The 12,386-nt window shown below is 34.9% G+C and overlaps 4 long non-coding RNA genes across 6 annotated transcripts; 2 read left to right on the forward strand and 2 right to left on the reverse strand.

The window, feature by feature from the left end:
- Positions 1-2,748: 2,748 nt before the first annotated feature.
- Positions 2,749-3,571, reverse strand: LOC138128607 (uncharacterized). Of its 3 annotated transcripts, none has more exons than XR_011158796.1 (2): positions 3,412-3,571; positions 2,749-3,350 (listed from the first exon to the last, which is right to left on the reverse strand). It is a non-coding gene; the product is annotated as an uncharacterized lncRNA (long non-coding RNA). The 3 variants fall into 3 exon arrangements; XR_011158795.1 differs by having other exon boundaries at positions 2,749-3,355; XR_011158797.1 differs by having other exon boundaries at positions 2,749-3,371; positions 3,412-3,546.
- A 181-nt stretch (positions 3,572-3,752) lies between these two features.
- Positions 3,753-7,175, forward strand: LOC138128608 (uncharacterized). The gene is made up of 3 exons (XR_011158798.1): positions 3,753-3,881; positions 3,941-6,064; positions 6,129-7,175. It is a non-coding gene; the product is annotated as an uncharacterized lncRNA (long non-coding RNA).
- Positions 7,176-10,426: 3,251 nt separating this feature from the next.
- Positions 10,427-12,096, forward strand: LOC138129050 (uncharacterized). Its single transcript, XR_011159046.1, has 2 exons — positions 10,427-10,825; positions 10,887-12,096. It is a non-coding gene; the product is annotated as an uncharacterized lncRNA (long non-coding RNA).
- LOC138129036 (uncharacterized) lies at positions 10,638-12,267 on the reverse strand. The gene is made up of 4 exons (XR_011159032.1): positions 11,959-12,267; positions 11,788-11,901; positions 11,465-11,729; positions 10,638-11,401 (listed from the first exon to the last, which is right to left on the reverse strand). It is a non-coding gene; the product is annotated as an uncharacterized lncRNA (long non-coding RNA).
- Positions 12,268-12,386: the final 119 nt, after the last annotated feature.

The raw sequence follows: 12,386 nt of genomic DNA on the forward strand, positions 1-12,386 counted from the left end.
TTTTGCTTTCCAAGAAAAATCGTGGAATTCCCTATTCATTTTTGCCTAGTTTATTTTGGCTGTATGGATATCAGGTAACGATAATTTAAAAATTGAAAGAATAGAACAAGATATAAATTTCTGGAAATTTAAACTTGTACAATTTTATATGGAGTGTATTTTGCCTTAATTAGTAGATCCAAGGCATACAAGAAATATGAAAATACGAGATCCTCCTTATATCTTACAAGCAATAAAGGAAAAACAAAAAGAAATACGAAATTTTTTTTCCTTCGGTTTTAGCGGAAATACGATCTGAAACACCTTTTGAATCTTCTTGACACACAGTGTGGAAACTTTAACTGGAATAAAATTCATAACTTGGACATAGGCGGTTTTTGTAAAAAATACCGAAACAGGTCGAAAAAAAGTAAACCAAATGACAAGTCGATGATGGAGATGAAGTGGCGATATCTAGTGAAATTTAGAATAACCACACATTTAAAAAGTTAAATACCAGGTTATGTTATATGCCATTTCATTGTCAAAAACTGTCAGTTTATACGTTTTCGTCGTCATAAAAGTATAAACTGACATTTTTTGACAATGAAATGGCATATAACATAACCTGATATTTAACTTTTTAAATATGTGGTAATTCTAAATTTCACTAGATATCGCCACTTCATCTCCATCACATGACCAACTTCATTAAACTATGTTAACGAATCTCTTTTCTAGTACCACAAATTTCCTGAAGAACCTCAAACCATTCAGCTCTAACTCCACTGTCGCTGGGAAATTGAAATAAAGGTTTTTCAGAATTGCTACAAATAACGCATTTAATGAGCATTTTCAGAGTTTTTTGATTGACAAAAATTCAAATTTGACGGCAATTTTACCTTGATGTCTAGCAAACAGATGGCACCACTTCATCACTATCCCATGGCCTACTAAATCTGAACTGCGCTGCGCTTATTACGGCCGTAACAAACTAGCTGAATGATTGATTCGGCTAACCTCAAAAAATCTACCCTTAACTAGCGCCATCTCTTTAAAGATATTAAACTACAAATCAACTAAATTGCCACAATAATTTAAATTTCCTTGAATTTCATCAAGGTTGAAGTACTAACATGGGAAAATAGTGCGTTGCATATGGAGAAAATAACAACAGTTATTTTCAAATTCCCAGCAACCTCCAAACCAAATCCAAAATTGATAAAATTATAAAAAAAAACTAAATGAAACATTTCACTGTAATACATGTTTCTTCTTTATTATCTACAGCAACTCCAGGACCCTTGTTACGATTAGTTTGGCTTCAAGACCGTGGGGTCTGTAAATTTGTGGGGCTTTTAAAAGACTTGGCTAATATTGCCACACAAGTTTAATCATATTTAATTCCAAAAAATCCTTGTCAACCACTGGTTACTACTTTGCATCCACATTTAATACAGAATTCCATATTTACCTGTGATAAACACAAAGATAAAATTTGTAAAGTTATTATCCAATTAGTAATGAAACCAATTTTAAACATTTGTTTATAAAAAAAAAACAGATTACATAAAAACGAAATCCATTCAGAATAAACTCACAAGTAGGAAGGTTCTAAAATTATAAACTTACGAGAAAGGTATTGTCTTCCTGCAGATAGATAGTTTTACTTTTAATTTTTCTACTGTGCTCTATCCATTTTCAGATTTTGCAATTCCATTTTATATATAAATATTATGTTTCATAATTTGATTATTGTAATTATTAGGTATTCTTACGTTCATGAAACGTATTCGTGAAAATGTATTTCGCGTCAAAATGACAAAATAGAAAGTGTTAACCTAACAAAATAAACACGTTACGTGATTGTGATTGGATAATTTCAATTCAAATTACATTTTTCTTTTCTATTTCACTAACAGATGGAGTTGGTTAAGGGTGAATTTTTTGAGGTTAGCGGAATCAATTGCTCCATTGAAAATCCGAGCTTTGTTACGGCCGTAATAAGCGCAGCGCAGTTCAGATTTAGTAGGCCATGACTATCCACATAGACAACACAGTAAAATAAATGTTGTCTTTTAGTTTAATAAATAAATTACTTTAAATTAAAATAAATAAAAAAGCCAGGATATCCAGCTGGCTGTGTCTTATTTTGCACCTACCACAAGCCAGTAGATGGCGTCGGGGCACAAAAAACTATGGGAGTTTGCGTTCTATAAGTTTACTGTGTTGTCTATGACTATCCATAACATACTTCCTACGAAGCGCATTTTTTTTAATGGAATTGGAATGGCCATAACATAGTTTAATGAAGTTGGTCATGACTATCCATGACATACTTCATACGAAGCCCATTTTAATGGAATTGGAATGGCCATAACATAGTTTAATGAAGTTGGTCATGAATAAGAATACTACTAGCGCCACCTTGTGTGTAAACTATGTAGTGTAAGTCCCTTCTCATGACCAACTTCATTCATATCCGCTTCGCTTCTATATGGCCGTCTCAATTTAGCAAAAATTTGTTCCCGCAAAGTAGTCCATGAAACGTGCATCATGTATCGCCATCTTCCGTCAAGTTGACAATTTATTCATTCTAATGTTTAAATAAATTCGGGACTGTTAAGTTGTTTTTTTAACAAAATGGGCAGAAAGTGTTTTGTTTGTGGAAATTTGAAGCCTTTTTTCCAATTTCCAAGCGATCCCGATCAGAGAAACAAATGGGTCAAGTCTCTTAAAAGATTTTGTAGTATTTTTCGAATAATAAAATTTCGTATAGAAGGTAGTTTATTAAATGGTATTATAGATCTCAACAAAATTACAGATCATCTTCAAAAAAAGTGACACTCACTAAAGATGCTGTCCCATTCGTATTTGTAGGAACTCAGATCCAAAATATACAGCCTGCAAAATGTTTTCTTTAGTTATTTTAGAACCCTGTTGTTGTTTGTACGAATTCATATCCTGACCCAGTCCCCAGATGAAAATGAACCTGCTTCTTCCCTGCAAAACAATACATATACAATACATACTTGTCAAAGTTATCTTTTATGTCACTTTTATCCATCATCATACTAGGATCTTTGTTAAGATTAATAGCCCTTCCAAATTGGAGTCAATTGCTGTATTCCAGTGATTCATTTGTAGGCATTATTAAGAATTGCGAATATAGTACAAAAACTGTTAGGTACCATTTCTACAATATTAGAAACCATGTATTCATTTGCATGACTTGCTGTATGATCACCTCCTTCAAAATTCATTGTTTTCCTGTGCAGACCACAAAGCTGCAGTATGCAATGTTATTATTAAAACGGCTGCGAAACCAGTCCTTAGTAATATTTGTGTAGAATAAACGGATTCTTTGAAGACTAAGCTTGAACAATAAACCACTGAGCTGAAAAGTTTTGAAGTTATAAATAGTGCTCTTACCTTTAAAAATGTGTTTTGTTAGTGTTGTCAGAGGTGTTGTTATCTAGTTAAATTAAACCCAACATTTTCGTCTGCGTGTTTTTTTGTAATGGGCTGATAACAGTAATAACATAAAAATGAGGTCATTGACCTTGACGTTAATTAATTGACGTTAATGTCAAATTCATTTGTAGTTTGGTTGTTTGTTGAGGAGATGTCGCTAGTAGATGTCCATCAAATGGGAACATTTGATTGCATGTAAAATTCAAAATTGAAACGGCCATATAGAAGCGAAGCGAATATGAATGAAGTTGGTCATGGGTTATACAAACATGTGTGTGGAAGAAGTAACAGGTGAAGAGATTTCTTTCACTGAGGCAGTGACTGGACCCGAGAAAGTGGAATGGCAATGCGCAATGAGGGAGGAGTTGAAGTCTTTTAGTGAAAATGACACTTGGGAGCTGGTGGATAGACCAAAGGATGGCACAGTGGTAAAGAACAGGTGGGTGTTCAAAAAGAAATATGACAGTGATGGTGAAGTGCGTTACAGGGCAAGATTAGTTGCCAAGGGCTTTACGCAGAAAGAAGGCGTGGACTTTACTGAAACCTTTTCTCCAGTGCTGAGATATTCTACGCTAAGACTATTGTTTGCCTTAAGCGTTCAACTGAATCTTAATATGAACCACCTTGATGTGCCTGCAGCGTTCTTAAATGGTTATTTAAAAGAAAATGTATTTATGGAAATTCCAGAATGTTCCTCTGGTAATTCTTCTATTAATTGTAAGAATAAGGTGTATAAATTGAAAAGAGCAATCTATGGTCTCAAGCAGTCGGCTAGGGCCTGGTATACTAGAGTGGAACAATGTTTGTTAAACTTAGATTACAAAAAGTCCAAATATAAACCTTGTCTCTTTGTAAAATGTGATAATGATGTTAAAATAGTTGTTGCTTTATTTGTAGATGATTTTTTTGTGTTTTATAATTGCCTGAGTTCTTATAAACAGTTAAAGACTGAACTTGTGAATAAATTTAAAATAAAAGATTTAGGCCAGATCAAACAGTGTCTAGGAATGAGAGTAAATGTTCAACAACACTGTATTACTGTTGACCAGGCGCAATTTGTAAATAGTATTTTGGATAAGTTCAATATGTCAAATTGTCATACTTCAGATACTCCAATGGAGAACAACAAGGTTGGAAAAAGATGTGAATAATAATTGTGATCAGAAATATCCATATCAGCAGTCGATAGGGAGTATTATGTACCTTTCTGTATTGACTAGACCGGATATTGCTTATAGTGTGAGTTATCTAAGTCAGTATAACAATTGTTATAAAGAATGTCATTGGAAGCATTTAAAAAGATTGTTAAGATATTTGCAGAAAACTAAACACTATGGTCTAGTATATAAGAAAAGCGATCGTCCTTTACATGGTTTTGTAGATGCGGACTGGGCGTCATGTACCTTAGATAGAAGGACATATACTGGGTTCTGTTTCATAATGTCGGGATGTGTCATATCTTATGAATCGAGGAAGCAAAAAACAGTAGCCTTATCCAGCACAGAGGCCGAGTATATGGCACTATCGGAAGCCTGCAAAGAGGCTATTTATTTGCAGAAATTATTATCTGATATGTTAGCAAAAAATGTGTGTATGCCAATATGTCTGTATAGTGATAGTCAGAGTTCACTTAAGTTGGCGGTTAATCCGTTGTTCCACAAGCGCACAAAACATATAGATGTGCGACATCACTTTGTGCGTGAATGTGTGTTTGATGATAAAGTTAAACTTGAATATGTACCAACCTCCAATATGCCAGCTGATTTGTTAACAAAAGGGCTTTGTGCCAATAAGCATTATAAGTTTTTAAGTTTATTGGGTATATCGGAAGTGTGATTTTGTGTTTAGAGTGTTTTATGTCTATTTTTGTAAAAATGGTAGTTAGTTTATTTTGTTACGAGGGGGTGTTAGAGTTTATAACAAAATAAGCAATAAGAATACTACTAGCGCCACCTTGTGTGTAAACTATGTAGTGTAAGTCCCTTCTTTACCTCTACAAAAAATATAGTTAGTCTGTTGCAAGCCATCATGAAGTTTCATTAGGCTTTAGTTAAACAGGAAATATCTAAAGAACATACACATTGTTTGTTTTCTACCTGGACTGACTCTTTACAAACACCTGAACTGCACTCAGTATCCAAAAGGATTAGAGAGATGGTCAAGTAACCATTGATTAAAATTCGTTTTCCCTCACAAATCAAATTATTTATTTCAATATTCACAAATAACTTGGTTACTTATAACTCACTTATTTATAATTTTTTCTCAACTTCTTACCACTCCTTCCAGCCCCCAGTAAACGTTTTCTGAAAATTATTATTGGCCATCGCCCTTCTCGGTTCTCCTATCTGAATGCTCAATGAACAACTATTTTAATCTTTTGACCCCCAGATAGTTTTTGGAAATTCATAATATTGTTGGGACGGCCGGTCTAATTTGGTTTCGATGACGCCGACAAGTACCTACTTTCGGTACTTCGATTGCCGCTCAAATAATTGGGAAAATCCCGACATTTGGCGTCTCTTTGTCGCTATCCTGTGGCAAAATCGTAGAGGGATAGGCAAAATCCACAGGAGGCAACGGCGAAGGAAACAACAAAACCATCTATTTAGTAAGTATACCTGCATAAGTACTGATAACCCTTCTGATAACCTGACTATCTGTTCTGTGCGCAGTTCGAGTGCCTCCTAGAGCTTTACCGATCTACCCATGTTCGGCCGACCCATATTCGCGGAACACGAGCCGTCACTGACGAGGTTGGGGGAGATCAAATGAACGGTATTTAGGTACAACGATTTATGGAAACTAGAGCACCTTTTCGGGATGGGTCTCTTATGGTGTATGTAGGCGTCTGTGTTGGAGAGCGCACTGATCTCTATGTTTGCCGAAGGACTATGACGGAAAACATGTATGGTAACGATATTGTTGACAATATTTTGCCACAATTTCAAGCTGCTATTCGTAAAAACTTCGTATATGTGGACGATAACGCTCGTCCGCACAGAACACAATAGGTTTTGGAAACGATAGATTTGCACGGAATTCAACATTTTTAGCTACCTGCACGATCTCCGGACCTCAACCCCATTGAACACGCCTTGGAATGGAATCTTCTTGGAAACGGTCTGACCGACCATTTGTCTTATCCAGAGAATATTCGGGAATTGAGTGAGTTGCTCCCTATTTTGTGGCAACAGATCCCCAGGAGGAGATTGAGAACTTAATTCGAAGTATCCCACGTCGTATTCGATAAGCTATACAGGTACTAAGACGAAGTACCTACCCGTTATTAGAAATTGAAACAAAAATCATTTAATTTATTTTTATTTTAATTTTATTTAAGTTCAAAAATTTGACTTTTTTTTGGTTTCATTCTGTATTCATTTGGCTAAAAATGAATGGAATTCAACATTTGTTTTGATTATGTTCCCATTTCTTCATTTGCTGGTCGATATTTATTTACTGAAGAAGTAAAGAAAAAGTCTCTAAGTTGGAAAGATGAAAAAAGATACCTTTTACCTAATTCTACAAATACATTAGCTTATGGGCACGTATTAGTTTCTGGAAATTGTTGAATAAATCGCTATTTTTTATTAGTGTTGAAGTAATAAATTAAGAAAACAATAATAACAATTACCATAATACATATAAGAACAAAAATAATAATTTTTAATTTATTAACTTGTTGAATAAGACTTGAAAACTTTCTTCGGAATTTTGGATATTCTTCATTGAATATATGTATTTAAATTCTTGAATACAGTACTTTTCATATTCATTGCTAGGTAGATTACATAAAAAATTGTCATATATAATATACCAAGGGACAGATATATTGCCGGAAATTTTTTCGAGCAGTCCTGACAGACGAGTGTTTGTCGCAAGAAAATTACACGAGGGCGTCAGCCCGAGGGTAATTTTGAGCGACAAACACGAGTGTTGGACTGCAAGAAAAAATTTCTGGCGATATATATCTGTCCCGAGGTATATTCGGAAAAGAATTGCCCGAAAAAACTTTTCCCTAGGTAAATTATATCGGAAAATTTCCGCTTAATTAAATTGTGATTGGTTGCTATTCAAACAATTCGGAGTTGTGATTTGTCAATATAAATCATGTGACATTTGAGGGCAATTCTCATATATAATATACCAAGGGGCAGATATATTGCCGGAAATTTTTTCGAGCAGTCCTCACACACGAGTGTTTGCAGCAAGAAAATTACACGAGGGCGCCAGCCCGAGGGTAATTTTGAGCGACAAACACGAGTGTTGGACTGCAAGAAAAAATTTCTGGCGATATATATCTGTCCCGAGGTATATTCGGAAGAGAATCGCCCGAAAATTTTTTCCCTAGGTCAATTATATCGGAAATTTTCCCTAGGGAAATTGTGATTGGTTGCTATTCAAATAATTCGGAGTTGTGATTTGTCAATATAAATCATGTGACATTTGAGGGCGATTCTCGCAGTAATTCGAACCCGAGACGACTTGGATTCAACGCGAATATCTTACCAACAAGCCTATAATGGATTTTATACAGTCGTTTTCGGATTGAATATACATATTGTATTGTCTATGATAATTTTCTTATTGATTAAAAAAATGAAACTTAATTATGGTGTACATAACAATTATTGTATCTAAATTTATTTCTTAAAGATAAACACGCACGTAATACGCTCGACCAGCGCTTAAGGCTCCACGATCCCTCACGTAGCGCCTATACTAAATACATGGAGTTATTTTTTTCGGAATTTTTCTACAAAATCAACTTTGAAGCAATGCTTGACTTTTGGTTGGTTAGTAGGCACCTAAACGGAGGTCGATGACATATAATTTTTAAAAAAAGTATAATAATTAATTTGTAATTAAATAAAAAGGCGAAATCATTTTTTTCGGATTTTTTTGTCCTGGAACGTTTTATTATTAGAATACGTCTATCCCACAGAACGAGACGAGTCCAATTAAGGGATAGGAGAATAGCAAGAGAAAAGAAATACATACAGAAAACATTACCGAAAGATGTCAAACGCATGTTGATGTACGTTATAATTTTCGCACATGGTATATAAAGGAGAATGTTTCTGAACATCAATACGTGGAGTAGGTAGGTAAAAGCATACATGGTTTCGGGAGGTCAGGCGGGGAACCAGAAAGTAGAGCTTGCTTAAAAGATTACTACAATCTATACGGTAATGTATCAGATTAGGAAGAAAGCTCATTGAAGCGTTCACGCGTCTAGTCTTAAGATCCTGACATTCGAAACGCTCAAGGAGTTCAGATTGCGAGCGACCCCTTTCGGGATAAGTACCATCAATTCTATGGGCCAAGAACTTAAGAAAACGACGCTGGACTTTTTCCAGATTTTGAATGTGTGTCTGGCAATTTGAAGACCAGATAATACTTCCATATTCGAGACGAGAACGAACAAAGGCAAAATATAACATGTTCAATGATCTGATATCACTGAAATTTTTAGTGCATCTTATAATGAATCCCAGAGATCGCAGTGCCCCGGAGACTATAACATTTATATGATTTGAAAATGTTAATCTTGTATCAAAAGTAATTCCCAGGTCGCAGATCATGTTGTCTCTAGTAAGCAAACAGTGATCTATGTGGTAATCAAAGAGGATTGTTGTGGATTTATTCGTGTAGGACATAGCATGACATTTTTGAACATTTAAAAACAGATTATTACATTTGCACCACTCTTGTATCCTAATAATATCTCGCTGCAGCATTTCACAGTCATGTGTGTTAGATATTTTCCTGTACACTTTAAGATCATCCGCATACATGAGAATATTGGACTCGATGTTTACACTGATGTCGTTAATAAACATGATAAAAAACAGAGGCCCAAGAACAGAGCCCTGCGGAACTCCAAATGATACAGTGATTTCTTTAGATCTAAATCCGTTACACATTACAAATTGCTTTCTGCTCCCAAGGTAAGATTCGAAGAATTGCAACAATGATTCTGAGAGACCAAATTCCCGAAGTTTGCATAACAGAATGCGGTGATCCAACCGGTCGGTATAGACCACATCAACCTGTAGCCTGGCATCAAAACATTCAGCAACAAATTGCGTAAAGGAGCACAAGTTAGTTACTGTAGAACGACCACTAACGAAGCCGTGTTGAAATTCGGAGTGTCATACAGGATGGATTCAAACACCTTAGAGAAGTTGCAAATAAGAGATATTGGTCGATAATTTTCTACTTGAGTTCTGTTGCCTTTTTTGAAGATTGGCGAGATACTTGACAATTTCCATATTTCAGGGAATTTGCAGGTTTTGAGAGCAAGATTAAACACCAACTGCAAGGGATACGCTAGGACTGAGGCACAGTCTTTTAAGAGAAACGCAGGAATATTATCGGGACCAGCCGTTAATTTGGGTTTAAGTTTCTTTAGGGCTGATGTTACGTCTGATTCAGATATGAAAGGAGTGTTTACATTATTAGTGTCAGAATGAATAACGTCCCGGCCAGTGAAAACTCCCGAAGCAGTGTAGCACTGTTGGAAGAAATCTGCAAAAGCATTGACGATGTCGTTTGGATCTTGAAATTGATTATTTAAATATGACATGCGACCTGGAACACCCTTAGAGTTTTTGATGCTATTAACGTGAGACCAAATTTTTTTTGGGTCAGTTCTAATGCTACCTTCAATACTGTCAATATAAACCTTATACGCCTGATTGATGTCGTGTTTAATTTGCGAGCGGATCGTTTTGAATATCTGGCATGTTACGGGATTGTTATTAATTTTGTATTGACGCCAAATTTGCCATTTCCGTTTAATATTTTTAATAATCGATGAGTTGAACCAGGGCGGATAGCAACCATTGTAACCGCTGTAAGTTTTGGGGACACACGTATCTAATAAGTTGTTAAATTTGTTGTAAAATAGAGAGCAGGCTATGTCAACATTGGTGCAGTCTTCCAAAAAAGACCACTGATAGGCGCGTGCGTGCGCATCTCCGAAAGGTAGAATCACATAGCTAAGATTTTTAGCAGGATGCAGGAATTGTTAGTATTTTTGGTTGCATATTATCTAGGGGGATCAGTATTTGGGGTTGCATATTAAAACTCATGTTTACAATTTAATTTTTGTATAATTTGTAAAATGTAAACAAAAAAGTTTATGAATAAACTCGTGGAAAAATTGATAATAAATATTATATGAACATTTTTTATTTTTTACACACAGGAGTTAAATTGGGTACAAAACAATTAAAAAAAAGAATAAAACAAAACAATCAACACCGCACTTTTCACTTATAATATCCGTAGTGCATTGATTATTTCCGGAAATTTTTCGAATGCATTTCTAAAACGTATTAATTAGCCCGAGTGGAACACGAGGGCTAATTACGTTTTGGAAATGCATGAGAATAAAATTTCCGGATATTAATCAATGCACGAAGGCATATTCGGTAAGAAAATCGCAACGACACGGACATTATGCTTCTTCAATTATAAATTTTTAAATCGTACGACACTCATTAAAGACCAATAGAAAAATTAGTTCACGAGCCATAACCAAGACAACAAAATAAATGATTTTGATTGGCTGAAAAAAATTCCACTTATTAATCACAGTTAGGTTGGTCTACCTACAAAAAATTTCCAAGAAATTTTTTTGTTGCCATGGTTATGGCTCGTGAACTAATTGTTCTATTGATCATTAATGAGTGTCGTACGATTTTCACCTAAAAAAATTACAGTGACGTCGACAAAAGTTGACAGTTCACATGAAAGCGGCAAAAATTTCATAACATGGACATGGCTTGCTTCGACTACAATCATTTATAATAACCATTATCTTGCAAGAGAAAAGATCTCCCTTCTTGGCGTATTTTTTTTATTTCCCGTAAATATCTTCTTCGCCAGTTATGTCTTCTCTTTCTATTAACAGGCTTTTTCTGTTTCGTTATTTGTGCTATTTGAAACAAAACATAGATTTCAATGTTTACAGTTAATTGAAAACAATGTATGTACTTACTTAAATTTTAATTCGTGTAAAACATTATAAAGCTTAGAACGACTGATGTTTGGAATTTCTTCATTGTTTTGCACTTCCCTGTACACAGCATCAATTGTAGGAATTCTGTTTGCAGAGAAAAATGAGTGCACTGTTTTTCGAATGAGATATTTTTGATGTTCATCCAATTGAATCATACATTTCCTATCAGGTTTCTTCGGTGCCTGTAATTGCCCACACTTCTTTTCTTCCGCCAAGTATCATTGAATGGTTTTAAATCCACAACCTTCAACACAAAGTAATTAATTAGCTGTGATACAACAAAAAAACTCAGAAATCAATACCAGTATAATCTGCAGTTTTTTCCATTTGAGCCGTCTTGGTTAACTCGGCAAAATCCTTGGAGATCCCACGAAATACTTTAACGATCATTTCTTTCTCGGCTTGTGAGAAATTTGCTATAAATATGCATTAATAAAAAACTGTTACTTGATGTTAGCATAAATCCAACTTACGCGATTTATTTGGTGATCGAAATTAAGACATCTTGTTGACATATAAAAACTTCTTAACCACTAAGAACTGTTTTTTTAATAAATAAACGGACACAACACAAAACACGAAAGGAAAACTAAGACACGATGAAACAAAAATGGCAGCTTGGACCTGATTGACAGTGACAGTACAGAAAACTGCAATATTGCACATTTCTCTAGTGTAAGTAGAAAAATAAAGTAACCAATAGGAAAGTCGCATTTCGTTGCAGGATTTTGTAAATGCGCACGCACGCGCCTACCAGGAAAAAATAGACTATAGTATCATGACATTTTTACCCTGAATATAGTTCAGCTGCCCAAGCAATTGAAACAACAAATCATACTATTGCAGAGTTGACTTGGGATGAATATAAACTAGAAACATGTAAAGACAGAACTTGTGACCA

The sequence above is a fragment of the Tenebrio molitor genome, chromosome 4, assembly GCF_963966145.1.
Source record: "Tenebrio molitor chromosome 4, icTenMoli1.1, whole genome shotgun sequence".
NCBI classification, from domain to species: domain Eukaryota; kingdom Metazoa; phylum Arthropoda; class Insecta; order Coleoptera; family Tenebrionidae; genus Tenebrio; species Tenebrio molitor.